The 17,651-nt window shown below is 45.0% G+C and overlaps 2 non-coding genes across 2 annotated transcripts; one reads left to right on the top strand and one right to left on the bottom strand.

The window, feature by feature from the left end:
- The first annotated feature begins 14,774 nt into the window (after positions 1-14,774).
- TRNAV-CAC lies at positions 14,775-14,847 on the top strand. The gene has a single exon. It is a non-coding gene; the product is annotated as a tRNA-Val (tRNA).
- Positions 14,848-16,664: 1,817 nt separating this feature from the next.
- Positions 16,665-16,738, bottom strand: TRNAN-GUU. Its single transcript has one exon. It is a non-coding gene; the product is annotated as a tRNA-Asn (tRNA).
- Positions 16,739-17,651: the final 913 nt, after the last annotated feature.

Here is a 17,651-nt window from a genome sequence, read left to right as displayed (position 1 = left end):
ATAAAAAATAAAACTTTAGGAAACAAATTTATATTTATATTTGCCTTCCCTATACTGAAGTGAAATACTTAAAAATAAAATCTTCCTCCCCCAAAAAAGTCAAATAAATAAATAAAACCTTAAAAAAATTTTTTTTTCCCAAAGAAGTAGTTTGGAAAGAATTAGGTGATAAGGAACACCTAGGAATAAGAAATTACTTTTTTCAGTTTTTACTTAGGAACTCTGTTAGTTGATCCAGTGGAAATATTCCTACAAATGTTCCTAAGTAGCAACTGTGTGTTGCCGTGTGAACTGGAGAGACCTCTGGCCCTCGTGCTTCCACCCAGCCAGACCCGAAGGAGTTACTGAAGGTTCTTGGTCTTGTCACGAGAAGAAATTCAAAGACAGACACGCAGCGCAGTAGATGAGTAAAGAAGCAGGGAAAGTTCGTTAAAGCAAAAAAGTACACTCGAGATGTGAGAGCAGGCAAGCTCAAGAGAGATATGAGAGCAGCATTCCCTGGGGGTTGGGTGTCTTATATTCACAGTTGTTAACTAGGGGGCGGGAAGCAGTGTTTTGGCTTTTTCTTCCTAATTTGGTCAGGGGTTTCCTGTGATAGCATCTGCCATCTTGGCTGGTCTGGTTTGATCCAGCTTCTTGTGGAGTGCTCCAGGGACAGGCCTTTGACCTTCCCAGTATCTGCCCATGACTTCCTCATTGTTGACGTTCAGGTATCCTGTCAGAACCTAACTGTCTACTCTAACTACCTGATGTAGAATTAACATTATAGGATATTGGTCTCTAAAGGGTGTAAATGGATCAGTCCCGGGTTTAACTTTGCTCTTTATTTGCTAATTTTCTCTTTTCTCTTTCTGATGATTCCTTTCTTTCTCTGTAATCTCTTAAGAAGAATACTTAAAAGAGACTTCCTATAAGGTCTTATTCCTGTCCCAGCCAATACACTGTCGGAGCCTGTTGGCTTCCTCCAGACTGGAGCCTTTCCTCTCCCTTTGCTTAAACTTTGTGACATAGTGAAAAGGCTCAGGGCATGGATTTTAGTCTCAGGATTTTCATTTATAGGTCTTGTGGCTTTAGTTAATACTTTGCCTGTTGATACCACTGTTTCCTCATGGCCAAAGATGGAACTGTACTTGGATGGTAAATTAATTCCAGTACCAATTCCAACTTTGCGGTGGTGGTGGCGGGGTTGTTTCCCACACCAACAAGCAATTTTTGGGACACCACCTGGATGTCCTACAATTCAACTCAATTCTGACATTACCTACTAGGTTTACCTAGTAGAAGATAGCATCAGATTCCAGAGGTTAAGGGTTCACCTGGCTCCCAGTTCAGATGCTAGCAGCAAATCTAGGTTGTCACCTATATATCTGAGTATAATTCAGAGTTTCCTGAGAACCCCCTCCTAGGGTTTGATTAATTTGCTAGAGTGGCTCAGAGAACTCAGAGAAACATTTTACTTACTAGATTACTGGTTTATTTTTTCCATGTATATATGTGTGCACATATGTATGTGATCTCTGCACCCAGTTTGGGGCTGGAACTCATGACCCAAAGATCAAGAGTCACATGCTCTACTGGCTGAGCCAGCCAGGAGCCCTGATTACTGGTTTATTTTAAAAGGATATAACTCAGGAACAGCCAGAAGGAAGAGATGCATAGGGCAAGTCATGGGGAAAGGGTGCAGAGCTTCCATGCTCTCTCTGGGAGCTCCACTCTCCCAGCACTTCTATGTGTTCACCAACCCAGAAGCTCTCTGAACCCGCATCTTTCAGGTTTTTAATGGAGGCTTCATTACATAGGCATGATTGAATAAGTCATTGGCAGTTGATGACTGAAGTCAACTTCAGCCCCTTTCTCATCCCCAGAGGTCAGGGGGATAAGACTAAAAGTTCCAGCTCTCCAAATCATATGGTTGGTTCCCCAGGTAATCACCTTCCTTCCTTCCAGGACTTTCCAAAAGTCACCTCATTAACATAACAAAAGACTGATTCCAAGCATTTTAGGAGTTCTGCCAGAAACTGGAACAAAGACCAAATTTACATTTCTTATTATAAATCACAATATTACAGATGGTGTCTAAGGACCTTGCTGGTTTTCAAATTCTAGGACTCTTCCCTTGGCACCACCCTCCTATTAAAAAAAAAAAAAAAAAAAAAAAGGACATGTATTTAGGAGCAGGATTTCCATGCAAAATACGCTCTCATTTCTAGAACAGACTGTTTCTGAATGTGCATGTTTGAAGCAAGGCACATCTCCTGGGAGGTGTGAAAGGCCTTCCTTTTTCTCCAGAAGAGTGGAATGTAGAGTAAACTGATCCCAAGGGGGGAGGTGGTAGGGATTCGGCTAACTCACTTGCAGCGGCTTTGAGCGGGCTATTAGCATTATGAGGTGGTGGGGCCCTGTATTCCACACCACAGGGCACATGGTATATTTCAGAGGACTTTCCGTCTAATCTGCTAGTATAACTCTTTCCAGACTGTAGTTTACCACCATGACTTATCCACTTTTCAGGTTGCACTCAGCCTCTTTTCTTTCTTAGCTGTCACTTCAGCCTCAGGTATCAGCAGAACCAATAGAAGATTCTCATTTAATCTAGTTTTTTGTCTTTTCTTCTATTTCAGGTAAGAACTAATAGTGGAAATATGAAAAGTTCTTATTTCAACAAAGCTTAGTCATAAATAGTTCCCCCATTGATGAGAAAAGCTAAGACAACAAAACAGTGAAATTCCGAAATCTGAAAGCAAGAAGGCTTCATCTCTAAGAATCAAATTTCACAGCCACTCTAGATTTTTACTCCAAATGGATAGTTTGATAGCAGAAATCATAGCTCTTCAGCCTGCAAATTTGACAACTACGTAAGAAACACCAATACCTAGATTCACAGATGATCTTGAGATGCCTAACCCTTTTCTCTCCCCACCCCCATCCTGTGGATAACTGGAGTCAGCAGCAGCTGGAAGAAAATGTCAAGGACTTGGGTCAAGAATAAGTCAGAATAATGTCATGGCAGACTATTCATCAGCTCTTCAGCACATGTCCATTTCCTTGAAGGATGAAAGTTTAGAAATCTCAAAGAATAAAGTTTATTTTATATACATTCTGTTGCCTGTCATTTTTTTTTTAACAAATCAAAATTACAAAGTTTTCTTTCTCCGGCTAACAACAAGAAACTCAATATGTCCACTATATTTATATCCCAGAGTGACAGCAACCAAGTCTGGGTGCATCACTTCATTCCAAAATTAAATGTTATTGAACACCTGGTATTAAATACAAAAATTACGTTGTGTCTCACACTCTGGGAACTGAGATAACTCAGGCAAAAAAATCTGCCTTCACAGGCATCTGTAAGCAGAGCAGCAGTGTCATACATGTCTACCTGTGGGGGACCCAAAAAAAGGATGATTGAATCACTGCCAGAGAAGGATCCTGAGGGTTTTTGTGCACTCTTGTACTTCCTGTATAGGTCTAGCAAAAGTTGCATCCTAGAGGTCTCTGTTTAGAATACACAGGGAGAAATAGTGTATCTACAGGAACTGGTAGGTTTCAGATAACTCCACTCTCATTTGGAATTTTTTTTTCTGAGAATAATTTCTGAAAATAAGTACCCATTGATTTGTCTTTTGCAATTAAATATAAAAGCCAGACATCTTATTCTGAAGCTTTGAAACATACGAAGTAGCCTCAAACTTACCAGATTTCCAGGCTTGAAGGCTGATAATGTAAGAAGGACAAATCCTAGATGGCAGGAAAGGATCCTTTGATGGGTGTATACAGCAAACTAGTGATTTAACCTTTTCTTGTACTGGTAGGTAGTATTGAGGACTGCCATACTCTCCTGCAAGCGGGAGACACCTAGAGGGCCAATTTTTAGTCCAGGACTCAGATAGCTGTTCAGTCTCACATATTTTACAATCAATGTCCCTCAAAATTATTTACTTTGAAACATTTCAAACCTCCAGAAAAGTTGGAAGAATACAATTATCACCTTTATTCTGTTCATCTCAATTCAACAATTAACGTTCATTTCTCCTTTTCTCTGTTTACATAGACCCACACCTGCATTCCTATTACTTTAGTAAATGCAAGCCCACTTCGCCCCTAAATACTTCAGCACGTATTTCCTGATATTAAGAGCATTATCATATATAACCATAATACAATTCAGTTATCAAATCTAAGAACAATATTAAATCAATAACATCTAATATATGCTGCGTAAATTTTCCCATTGTTTAAAAAATGTCATAGCTATATACACATGTATGTATATAGATAGAGATGCATTTAATATCTGTGTCTATATCATATATATATATGAGAGATTAAGGATTAGGAGTGTGTGTTGTGATACCGATATTTCCCCAGGCTCTAATTAAAGTTCCTAAATTTCGCTTCAGTCCTTATTACCTGGAACTCTCTCCTGATATCTTTGTTTTTGTTGTTTCCGATGATATTACATTTTCGAAGAGGACGGGCTAGTTATCTTGTTCAAGGTCCTACCTTCTGACCAAACAACATTTTTGAAAAGAACAACACATAAGTATTTGTGTTTCCTATTGCATGCTGTCAAGAAGCAAACTGTCCAAGAACAAAGCTACACAATACTGTGAACATTTTTATGTCGAAAATATTAAAGGAAATGCAGCATCTGCCAGCAGGGTTAGTATTCTGTTGTGGCAGCAGTAACCTCGGCTCCAATCCAAAACCGTAGTGCCTGGCATCTATCTTGACAGGGACTGATTCTTTCAGTTTGCTTTTATTTATTTATTTTTTAAATTTTATTTATTTATTTGACAGAGAGAGACACAGCGAGAGACGGAACACAAGCACGGGGAGTGGGAGAGGGAGAAGCAGGCTTCCCGCGGAGCGGCGAGCCCGATGTGGGGCTCGATCCCAGGACCCTGGGATCATGACCTGAGCCGAAGGCAGACGCTTAACGACTGAGCCACCCAGGCGCCCCTCAGTTTGCTTTTAATCCCAGCACTGACTGTGACCCTGTTTTGCCGCCAGAGATTTACTGCTGACTCACCAGCACAATGTGGTCAGAAGGGAAGGAAAACCCACAGTAAGCACTCCTAGCACCAAGTGTTTGGGAAACTTGGACATGCCCCATCTATGAACATGTGCAGAAACTACTCCAAAGTGCTTGCTCTCAAGGAGACTTGTCTGTAATTTCCACTGCTGAAACTGTGCCGTCATAGCTGTTTTTCTGGTTGAGAGATTTAAAATAGTGGAGGCTTTTTAGGAGAAATGAGGATGACCTTAGTATATTTTAAATAAAATCCAAACTCCTGTAGCCATAGGTCTACACAGGTTTATCTCCATTCCCCATCAATATGAACACTAGTTGTTCTAGCACCATTTATTGAACCTCATTGAATTGAAATTTTTACTGAAAACCAGTTGACCAAATAGTTGTCAGTTTTAGGGCTCTCAATTCAGCCTATTTATTGGTGTATCCTGCTGCCACTAGCAATTTGCCTTGCCTGCCATAGCTTATAATAAGTCTTTTTTAAAGATTTGTTTGAGAGAGAGAGCAGGGGGAGGGGCAAAGGGAGAGGGAGAAAATTTCAAGCAGACTCCCTGCTGAGCATGGAGCCTGCTGCCAAGGGGCTCCATCCCATGACCCCTGAGAGATCATGACCTGAACCAAAACCAAGAGTCAGATGCTCAAGCGACTGAGCGCTCCAGGCGCCCCAGTGAGTCTTAAATCAAGTAGTGTAAGTCCTCTAGTTCTCTTCTTTTTCAACAGCTCAATTTTGAAAAATGTGAAACTCTGTAAACAATTACATAGATTAAGATGTGCTGTCATTTTCATCCTTTTCATTTCAGTGTAGGACACATGCCCACCTATGTATTGGTTGACCCCTGTGGTCCAAGGTTCTCTATTGTACCCTCTAGGAAAAATAAATCTCCTATTGTCTGCAGGCTGAGGAAGAAGCAGAATGTCTGCAACACTCAGCAGAGTCTGGATTTTTCCTGAACAACAACAACAAAAATTTAGATCACTTTCTGGCCTTTGATCTTAGGAAATGTTTCCTTTACTTCTTTCTGAAAAATTTCCAACTGTGAAATAAAGCCTTGTGTTATTTATAATTTTTCTTTGTAGGAAAATAGAGTCCTATGGAAGATCCCTAATTTGTTAACCTGATTGTAAGATTTGATGTTGCAAATTGGAGATTAAGGAAGACTTGACTTTTCTCTGCTTATGAAAGAAGATGGGAGAGAGGCAAAGATGTGAAGTGGGAAGAATAATCTGGAACCTGAACACTAATGTTAGGATTTGGCAGTGAATGTCAGAGTTTGGAAAAGGGAAGTGACTGGGTGGGCATATCTAGGGAAAAAAAAAAAAAACTTTAGTGGAAACAACAGATAGCTGGGGCGCCTGGCTGGCTCAGCTGGTACAGCATGTGACCCTTGATCTCAGGGTTGTGAGTTCAAGCCCTGTGTTGGGCATGAAGCCTACTTAAAAAACAAACAAACATATTTAAAGTCCCTTTTATGACATTGCTTATTTGCTAATATATAATTCTTTTCCATCTTTGTAAATGTGGCATAGTGGAGCTTGATGTGTTACAGGTTTTTTTTAGGATGTATATTTTTATTTTTTTTAAAGTATGCTCTATGCCCAATGTGGAACTTGAACTCACGACCCTGAGATCAAGAGTGGCATGCTTTACTGACTGAGCTAACCAGGCACCCCAGGAATGTATATATTTTTTTAAATGACTATTCAGATATTCATCTGTGAACCTCTTAACCACATACATGGCCCTATCAGCTGTGCACTGAGAGTAAAATGGGCCCAACCTGGAGATCTACCTGGGAAAGTGCAATTAAAATTGAGAGGGGTTGTGACTGTCTCAGAAATAGTAGCTTTTCTCAACCTCGCACCACTGATACTGATACGGTAAATCTTCGTTGCGGAGGGATTTCCCGTGCATTGTATGCTATTTGGCTGCACTGTAGGCTGCGGCCCTAATGTAGCAGTTTTCCTTCACACCTGATCCTTTCTTCTTTATTTTTTAAAAAGTTTAAGTAATCTCTACACACAACATGGGGCTCGAACTCACAACCCAGAGATCAAGAGTCGCATGCGCTTCCGACTGAGCCAGCAAGGCACCTCCTTTCTTCTTTAAATAAGGGCAAATGAAAAATAGAAGTACTCAGTTGCACCCTTGGAATCCACAGAAATCTGGCTGAGGAAGTTCAAGGCAAGATTAGAGATTGCCTCCTCACTGGTAACCTGGCCAAGGCTGTCTGTTTCCCTTACTTTGGCAAGGAGACTCAACTCACTTTCACCAGCCATGGGAAGACAAGGATCCGGAGGAGGCTGACTTAGGGTAACTTTAGATCCTGAAATCTCACAGGATTTCTTCCCTTCTCTTTGAACTACCTCTGGCCTACCTAACAGGAGGGATTCACTGCCTTTCTTTCTGGTCAGCACTCTTTTGGGGTCCCTCATGGACATGTGCGAGGTAGGCAGCTGGCTTCTATGTGTCTCTCCCAGTCTGGTTGTTTTTCAATGACCAGAAATGACCCACGACATAACTCCCTGCCTGTGGGACCAAGAGGATCTGGACACCAGCGCAAGCTGTAGAGACTACATACAATTAACTCCCGGGTGTCCGAAGTGCACCGCTCGCTTGCTCCCTGGATCTCCGGTAAAGAAGAAAATACTATCTCAAAATCTTCTCTGCAGGCTAAACTGAATGAAGTGTGAGGTTCCAAAAAGGTCAAGAAGAACCTTACTGAGTCGACCCAAACCCCAGCCTGGCCTTCCAGGACAGGCTTGAATGAGGCTGATTTTAGGATAAACCCAAAGGAAAGGAGCAATGGTAGCACAACCCGAGGATAGGGAGACTAAAGACCCAAATCTTAACCTCTGAATGAGGTAAGGGCCATGAGTTGAATCGGTTTCCCACATCTATGAAGAGACTCATTAGCCCAACTTCAGGGACCAGGACGGCAGTGAGAGCGCACATCAGTGGTTCTCAACAGAGGACGATCTTGCCCACCCCCACCCCCTTGCCCACTAGGACATTTGGCAATGTCTGAAAACTTTTTGCTTATCACGACGTGAGGGTGTGTTTGGCCTCTACTGGCATGTGGTCCGCAGACGCCTGCGAAGCCGCAGCCTACAGTGCAGCCAAATAGCATACAATGCACGGGAAATCCCTCCGCAACGAAGATTTACCGTATCAGTATCAGTGGTGCGAGGTTGAGAACCCCTGGTGTAGATCAATGTCCACACTTTATTTACTAGACAACACTAATTACTGACTTACGGATATGCAGTCTGAGGAAAACTGGTTTGTCAGGGAGAACTCTGTAAGATTTTGGTCTGGGCACACGGACGGGTGGAGATCGCATTAACTAAGGCGGCAGAACTGCAGGGGCTGCAGGTTGTAGGCGGGAATAGACCCCGGGTCCGGTTCCGGGCCACCGAGCCTCGCTAAAAGCGGTCTCGGTCGGCGCCGCCTTCGTTGCTGCGTCTCCCGGAGTCCACCGGGTGATGGTGGGGACCCAGGGGTCTCACGCCGGGCGCCTCCCCTCCCTCGTGTCCGCACGCGGCCGCCTCGCGAAGGCGCGTCCTCAGGGCAGCTCCGAGGCGCTGCCGGGCGGGGCCTCAGCCAAACGCTCTGGGACTTGCGGACCTGGCGGGGCTCGGGGCGCGTCTTTGGCTTCTCCCAGCGCTCAGTGCGTCGCCGGAGGGCTTGCTTTTGGGGGAAAGCAGGGAAGGACTAGTCCTCTGGATCTTCCCCGGAAGGAAGGGCGGCAGCCCCAAGGGTGGGTGAGTAGTCGGAGCTTCTCGGTGCGCAGTTCTAACGGAGCTACAGTGAGTCGGAGCTGCGAGAAAACGAAGTAACTCGTGGTGCCCTGGTGACGTAGTGGCCGGGACTTGGTGCTTTTTCCCCACCTTGGCTTGGGCTACATTCTTGGTCAGGTCACGTTTTGGCAACGTCTCCCTTCACGCAGGAATTCTCTTTATCCCTGGGTCCTTGGTGTGTTGCCAAAGACGCGTGCGGAAGAGGCTCCGCAGCGAGTCTCAAAGCTCCGGTGAAGAAGGGGAAGGAATGGCGGTCCGCTGGTGGCCTCTCAGACTCAGTGCCGAGCAGCCGGCTCCTCACGCTCGCCACAGGGGGCCTCTTACTTGCGCGCGCCCTCTTTCTCCCGTTCTGATCCTGTCTCCGTTTCACACACGGGCTGGAGTGGCTGTAATAAGCCGCTTGTCCAAACTTACACAGCCAAGCGCAGAGATGCCATCTCGCCCTGGGTTCAGGTCCGGACCACGCTCTTGCTGTCGCCGCCCCTGAGGCACTCGCTCTGCGGACGGTGACAGTCACAGCCTCTGTGCTTTCCTCTGGAAACGGGCTGGTCCGCTCAGCCTCTTTGGTTCTCTTTGCGTGTAAACTGCTTTTTGGGCGTATGGAGGAGGTGGCTGCCGGAGATGCGGAGAGGAAGGGAGGGAGGTGAGCTGTGGGTGAGGTGCTCGCTCTCCCAGATGAAGCGCTGCAGTTGTCCGCAGGTCTCACCCTCTCCCGAAGCGGGACACAACTTTTGTAGGCTCTAGCCAACAATGGAAGGGTTTTTGTGTGCTAAATCTATATTTCTCAACAAATTTAGATATCATTTTTTTTCTGCCTTATTATCTTTCCTCTTCTTGAACTCTAAATATGTTAGAACTTTTGATATTGCCCTATAGGTTGTTAAGGTTCTGCTTATTTTTTTCTCAATTCTTTCTCTTTGTGCTTCAGGTGGGATGATTTCTGTTTCTCTCTCTTGAAATTCACTGAATTTTTGTCATTTCCATTATGCAATTAAATCCATCAGTGATTGTTTTTTGAGAGCTCTTTCCAATTTCCAATTTTACATTTTGGTCCTTCATTTACTCTTTCTATTTCCGGATAATTTTTTCTAACTTTTTATTTATTATGGTTATATTTTTCCTTTACAATCTTGAAATAGTTATAGTTGTGGCTTAGTATTTCTTGCCTCCTAGTTTCAACATTTGGGTGATGTCTAGGTCAGTCTCCCATGATTGTCTTATCTTGAGCATGGGTAGAGTAATATCAGAGTAATGTATTAGAGCATTTTGAGTTGTATTACGGATACCGTGAATGGTACACATACAGATTCTGGATTGCTATGTATTACTAAAGCACTGAATTTTTATAAAAGCAGGTCTGGTTGATATCAAACTGCAAATTCTCTCCCTTGCAATGGATGACAGGTGAAATCTCAGTTGTCACTTCAGCTTTTGCTGAACTACTTGGAGGCTGCCCAACATGCATTATGCGGGAGTCAGCCAGAAACTTGGGCAGAATTTTACAAACAACTTAGAGCTTCCTTTCAGTGGCTTTTTTCTTTATGAGATTCCTCTCTACCTCTTGGTTTTTTTCAACTGCCATGCTTGCCCAAGCATTGTCCTCTGCTCCTTTAATCCAGTAAGACAGTTTGGTTTTGTACTGGAATTTAGCCGACCCAAATAGGGCACACCAAGGTGTGCTCTCAGCCAAAATTTTGCAAAGTGGAAAACTCACCATGTCAATTTTACCTGGTGTCTGCCTGCTTTTGTTCAGTCTCCCCAGCACCTTGAGGTACTATTTTATTTATTTATTTTTAAAGATTTTATTTATTTGACAGAGAGAGACACAGCAAGAGAGGGAACACAAGCAGGGGGAGTGGGAGAGGCAGAAGCAGGCTTCCTGCGGAGCCCGATGCGGGACTCAATCTCAGGATCCTGGGACCATGACCCAAGCAGACACTTAACGACTGAGCCACCCAGGCGCCCCAAGATAATATTTGAGAAACATATGTTGTCCCCAGTTTATAGTTGTTATCTGTAGGAGTACTCTGAAAAAAAGTAAGCAGCCATTACCAGAAGTTTAACTTATTGTCTCAGTAATGGCAGCCTAGCAAATTGGGCTTGAATCTCTGCATGGCTGTCTAAGCTTGGCACAAGCTGCTTCATGGATTTCTAAAGTCACTCCTGCCCCAAGTCTGAAAAGGAGATATGACAAAAACCAGGGTGTATGGAGTAAGATAAATAGGGGGCACGAGTAAGGAGATTGGCCTGCCCAGAGGGTGAGGAGCTGGATCACCAGCAGCACTTTTGAGAAGGGACTAGAGCGGACCATCATCACTTTTATTCCTTCATCAGTTTTAGGGCTTCACAAATTGCAAGGAGACCAGACCCTTCTACATCTACCCCATTATGGTATACCGCTGAACTCCTCTGTACACAAAGGATATTGCTCCTGCATGCTGAGACTTTACAAGAAAGCACATTCCCTAGCCAGAAATTGAGCCTGGGCCGCAGAACTGAAAGCCTTGAATCCTAACCACTAGACCACCAGGGAATTGACCTCTAGGTCTTCTGCCCTCTGATGATAGCTCCATTGGAATGGTACTCCAGCTGGTTTCTTCCCCCTATTCTTCCCTGTCTTGCCTGCCCCTCCAGGGATGGTCTAAAAGGTCCTACCCTCCAAATTTTCTCTAAGAAGCAAGCCCACAAGCAATGCACCAGGTGCCCTGTCCCCCAAGTAGCAGGCTGCCTAGGCGGCCAGGTGTACAAATCATGGAGGGAATTTGCACCTCTTGGCTACAGACCTGGAGATGAGCCTTTTCACTGGACAAGGAAGAGACCAGGTTGCTGGGAGGAAGTGGGAGGGGAGGCTCCCAGGGTGAGGAGAAGCTGAGCGCTGAGACCCAAGGGATCAACAACAACAGGATTCAGATGCATGCAGGAATGGAGATAGGGTGGATGAAGAACTCTTTCAAGCAAGGTCCTGAACAGAACTCCCATGTTCTCCCTAACACATTTTGTACCTTACAGTGTTTCCTTGTCAGTTGGAATCCTTTGTTCCCATCCTTCCAATGCTCTGAGCAAAAAAACTTAAGAGTTCTTTTTGACTCCAGTATTTTGCTCAGCCCCCACATCTAATTAGTCAGCAATTCATGTTTTCCTGTCAGTCTGTCGACCTCAGAGAGTCGTGGACCTGGGGCGGCGAAGGAACTGAGAAAAAGAGACGACAGTATAGCGAGGCACAGGGGACCCCAAGCAAACAGCCCGAGGTGCCGAGGTTTATTTTCCATAATCTAATATACCTTCTACAATGATATAGATCTATAATGATTTACAGCAGGGGCTTAATAAGGCACATTCTTCCACGTACACAGGGTTAGTCAAGTGAAGCAATGGGAGTGGAGAAGGAATAAAGAAATCGGTAACTGGCTGTGATCAATTAATTGTAAACACCATTGTACTCAGACCTTAACACAGGGTAAGAGAACTAAGAAGGAAATGCACAGTGTGCTGTTTACAGCTGGCTTCCTATCTACGAAACATCTTCTGCTGTGTACTTTAGAACAGACCACATACATCCCAAGGGCATTTCACTCTGATCCTTTCGGGTTATTTTTAACCCTGCAATCTCGAGTTTTCTCAGAGATCTCGGAGTCTGAACGAACATGCACCAGTGGTAGTTGTGGTGTTCTGTTTCCCACATCAGTCAAGTATGGATGTTGGTCTACACTATCATCCTCTTTCTTGATCTCTGAATTAGAGCAAACAACTCTCTTGATAAAAGTGGAGAAATCAATTTAAACAAGTGATCCTTGGCTCGCTCAAGGTCTTAGGTTCCAGACACTTAGTCGCAGGATGGTTGGGTAATGTGGTTGATGTTTGGGTCTGAGATTGAACAGTCAAGAAAGAATTCTTGAGACGTTTTCAGTGCAAAAAGGTGGTTTTATTAACGCACAGGCATAGGACTTGTGGGCAGAAAAAGTTGCATTATAACTGTGAGGAGTGACTGATAATATAGGTTTTTTTGTTTGTTTGTTTGTTTTTTAATCCTGTGAAGGGGAAGGTGATGTTAGGGCTCCAGGAAATTGAGTCTATAGGTTCCTGGAGGTCTGGCTATTATTAAGATCGTGTTTTTCTTGTAAAGTTGTAACAAACTTTAGTTTGTTGTAACATCAGTTTCTTGTAACAAACTGATGGAGTTTCATGTCCTGCATGACTGTGATCTTTATCAGTTGACCATTTGTTTTCTCTTTGTTCTTGGGCAGTCATTAGTGCTTGAGGAATGTCCCATATATCCCTCCTTGGGATGTGCCAGTTTGCCTTTTCCCCTCAGCTTGCCTTTGGTTATCTCATCAGTGGGGTTGGCTTGTTTTCTCACCTTTTCTTTGGCTCTGTCCTTAACTTCAGCCTCTTATTGGCCTGTCCCCTCTTTGTGCCTCCTCTCCTCTAGCAGAGTCAGGAATCCCACACATTCCTGTTCAGCCTGCAGGGTGGCACTTTAGTGGAATATGACAGGATCCTGAGAGGCGCAGGTGCACTCGAAGTGAGTTTATGGTTTCCCCAGTGACCGCAGTCCTTCACACTCCTGTAAAGTAAAGGCAACTGCTCCCTTTGTTCTGTCCAGGAGGGACCCCAAAGTGTCCTACAAACAGAAAAATGATGGATGGATCTTCTTCTCTGACTGGGCAGGGAAAGAGGGAGATAAATCAAGAAGGGAAAGAAAGGGGGAAAATTTCATGAAATTTCCTGATCTAAAGCTACCTAGAAGTCTGCCTTATCTGGAACTGCCCTCTGTCACTGATGAGAGTGATATGGTCCATTCCTGCCCTGGTCTCCAGTTTGAGCCAGAGTTGAAAAAGGCCAACCACCTCGGTCTGGTGTCTAATAAACCCATTAGATCTTTCAGTTACTCAGTTGCATTTTTGCTCTTTAGCAGAGGCAAACCTGAAAACTTTTCAGACATTACCTTTCTCTGAAAACTATCCTTACCTCTTTGCTACAATTTACACTCCAAGACCTGTTAAGCAGGAAAACTAAAAAGGCAAATAAAAAGATGTTTTGGGTGTTGCAGAAGCTGAAATAAAACTGTCCCTAAAAAAGAATCTCAAGACCAATGAGAGAGAAATCCTGTGATCATGAAATCTGCATGGGCTGTCCCCAGGTCCTCCACATTCAGGCAAATCCTGAAACCTTTGTGGTCTATATTCCGCCTGGTAGCCTGATCTTCAAGTGAATTTAATACAGGCCAGAAAACATAGTTTGGCCTATGTTGGACATCTTCAAACAGACAAATGCCCTAAGGACGTCAACTTCTGCTCCGGAACCTGCTAAAAGATGAAAGCTGTGATTAAAATGTTGGACTTAAATTAGTCGACTAGAATAAGTGACAGCGGCAGGAATCGGAAGGACCCCCTCTGCCGAGAGGACGGCGCAGAAGCGCAGAGCCCAGGCGCCCGCGAAGGAAGAGCGCGCGGGTGAGGCGCCGCGGGGCAGGCGGGAGGCCGGGGAGGGCGCGTCCTCCGGTTCCTGGGAGGATTCCCGGCGCCGAGCCGCGGCCACGAGCCGAGAGCACCGACCGCGCCCGCGGTGAAAGGGGCCGCCGACAGCTCAGGAGGGCGGGTGACCCCACGGCCGGGCGGCGGGGGCGCCTGGGGGCTCAGACGCCCCTGACCGGCCCCCTCCGGGAGCTGGGGAGTCGGCGGGGCGCCTTCTGCACCGGGGCCGTCGTTCCGGATCTGGAAACCCTGCGCTCGGTGCGGATCCCGGAGCCAGACTGCCGAGGGCCCCCGGGTCTTCGCCTCCTGCGGGGAGACGCGGAAGCCTAAGGCGGCGCCGCGCGGGGGCTGCGGTCCCTTTCCCTGAGGCGTCGCGGGGGCTCCCGGGGGCCTTTCGCACTTGGAAAGAAGTTGGTGGCACGAGCGAAGGTGTTCAGGGTTCCGGCCCGAGACCCGCCACCCGTCCCGTTTCCGTAGTGTAGTGGTTATCACGTTCGCCTCACACGCGAAAGGTCCCCGGTTCGAAACCGGGCGGAAACAGCCTTTTTCCCTCAAAGTTAATCCTCCTAACGGAAGGATAAAAGGCGACGTTGGGTAACAATAGCTGCACCTGTGATTCTCAGGAACCTTGAGAGAAGTGCCATTACTACCCAACGGGCCCACTATGAGTCAGTATTCGTTTCTCTTCTCGTAGGCTGGTTGAAGAGGCCATAAAGTTACAGGGTTCCCTCCGGAAGCGCCCAGCAATCCCCACTTCAGGTTGGATTTTATATCAGGAAATCCCTTAAAATTCCCTTTGTTATCTTCTAGCGCTTGAATCTTCTCTGCAGGCTGACTTGGGAAAACGATTATGTTATCTCAAGTATTTCCTAAGGGTACTGCTCAGCTTCCCTCACTCTGGAGCAAAATTGCAAAACAGGTTCATTTCCATGACAAAGCCAAAGTAAATAAATCTAAATCCCTATCTGGATCTCAAGCCAAGGATTTGTGGAAACAATATTCCATATCCATACCAATTAAAAGTATATATTTTTGTATTTTACCACAATTAAAAAAATAACAGCCAAGGACACTATGTATATTTTTCAAAGACATGACCTTATTTACATATACAAAGAGATACTGGAATAAAAAGACATATGGTGAACCCCAGAGAGTGTAAACTTCTGGGGGTGGAAAGGGGAATGGGTGTGGATAAACAGAAAATAACTGAAAGACAAATATGAAAGAACCTTGTTAGAGCATCCATGTTAATGTTTCCTGAACTAAGGAACATAATACTTAATCTTATGTACCCAGGATCTAAAAAAATATATTAACTAATCAGGGAAGTGGAATTTTTTAAACGCTATAGAAAAACAGAATTCTATCTAAGTAAACCAGTCTAGTGAAAAACATAAGGAAAATATTTTTTTAAATACATGATATGGTGGAAATGAGACCAGCTATATCAGGAATCCCTAACACAAAGACTAAATACTGCTAATTATAATGGATTCAAGTCTTCTCAGGGTATGTATAAAAGTAAATTCCAGTTACAGCAGTGTAGTAGACAGAAAAGGGATAAATATTAAGAGTAGTACAAATCTGTACCAAGCTATGCATGAAAGAACTAAAAAGGGGGAAAATATTGTTTCAGGATTTCTTTTCCTTTAGTGTCCACGGGTCTTGGTCACACCGATTCTAAGAATGAAGAGGTAGACCAGACAAAGAGTGGTGGGCAGCAAAGCATAGTTTATTGAGCAAGAGTATAAAGCTCCTGGGGGCGGGGGGGCAAGTGTGTTTCCTTTGGGGTTTCTAAGTTTAGGGGGTTTTATGAGCTCTTTTGCAGAACTATCTTAAGCAATCAGGGTGTGCTGAGTGGTGCCAATCAGGGCTCTGGTCAGACATCTGCCTACCTATTAGGTTAATGTCTCTGTACTGATGGTCCTTTTTTGCTGACATCTGGGGGCTTATGTCTTAACTGCCCCCTGCCCGTGATATTGACAAATCCTTTGTGGTTAATTGTCTTATTTTAGGACCTTTTGCAGAAGTCATTTCTGCAAGGGCTACAAAGCAGAATGTCCTATCTAAGCTGCAAAACAGGATGTTAGTGCTCTCTTTATTTTAGCTGTCCTGACTCCATGTTTTCTCGTTGGGGACCCTGGTCCTGACTACCTAACTGTCCAACTAACTCCTGATACACAGAGGGCTAAATAAACACTAATACACACGATATGGAAAGTGAGGCAGAGAACAACACTGATTGTTCTTGCTTTCCCGTAAAGGAGGTGCACAGGACAGAATGGTAATAAGTGAGGTCTCGACATTTTTGAAGGAAGGACCACACAACAAAGACTTTCCAAGTGCAAACACCACGTCCCTGGGTGGGCTCGAACCACCAACCTTCCGGTTAACAGCCGAACGCGCTAACCGATTGCGCCACAGAGACTACGGGAGCCTGTACCCTCCTGCCAACAGAGAGCAAGCACGCGCTCAACGCCAAGGGGAGCCACCGCCTTTGCAGGACCACCGTTCAGGCTCCAAAGCTTCCGAACACCCAGGAGGAGGAGTCGACGCGACGTGTTCCTTGCGTTTGAACCCCCTGCGTTGGATGATTCCGAACTGCTGGTCACTCTGGTGGGAACCAGAAAGATAAAGGGAAAGGGGATGTCGGGGTAAGGGCGGGGGGAGAGGGGAGAAGCGGGAAAGAGATCAAGGGAAAAGAGGAAACGTGAAAAGGAGCGAAAGAAAGAAGTATGGACGAGACGAAGAGACTGCTAGGAAATCTGTGAAGAGGCACCGGCCCGGATCTGAGATATGAAAGTTGTTTTATTATGTAGCAGAATGGAGAGGAAGGGAGAACAGCATGAAAGAGAACGGCACGGACATCTATCTGTAGGTGTCCAAGAATAAAACAGCAAAAGAAGTATGAATATTTTTACATCAAAAAATTATAGTAAGTGCAGTGGCTCCCAGCAGGACCGTGGTGCATCGTCACTGTATAGTGGTTAGTTCCCTTGTGGCTGGAGCAACCTCGGTTCAAACCAAGTACAGTAGGGTAGTGTCTGACCAGTCTTTTTGGGTTGCTCTTAATCCCAGCACCAGCTATGCACCTTAGTTAGCAGCAGTCGGAACAGAGGATACACGCTGGCCCCACAGTGGAAGCGGTCAGAAGAGGAGTAAATCCCAGTGCACAAACCTTCCGGTGGCCGGCCAAGTTTCCTTGTCTCCCTACTGAGCAGAAAATATCCCCAAAGATGAAATACCGCCTTTCAAGGGGACTGGCCTATAGCTTTCACTAATGAAATAGTGTCCTCATAGCCTTTTTTCTGGTAAAGATATTTCAGGTATCAGTGTGCGTG

This window comes from Phoca vitulina, unplaced genomic scaffold, assembly GCF_004348235.1.
Source record: "Phoca vitulina isolate PV1807 unplaced genomic scaffold, GSC_HSeal_1.0 scaffold96, whole genome shotgun sequence".
In the NCBI taxonomy this organism is placed as follows: domain Eukaryota; kingdom Metazoa; phylum Chordata; class Mammalia; order Carnivora; family Phocidae; genus Phoca; species Phoca vitulina.
Note: the sequence above shows the minus strand (reverse complement) of the source record. Positions and strands in the feature narration are given on the sequence as shown.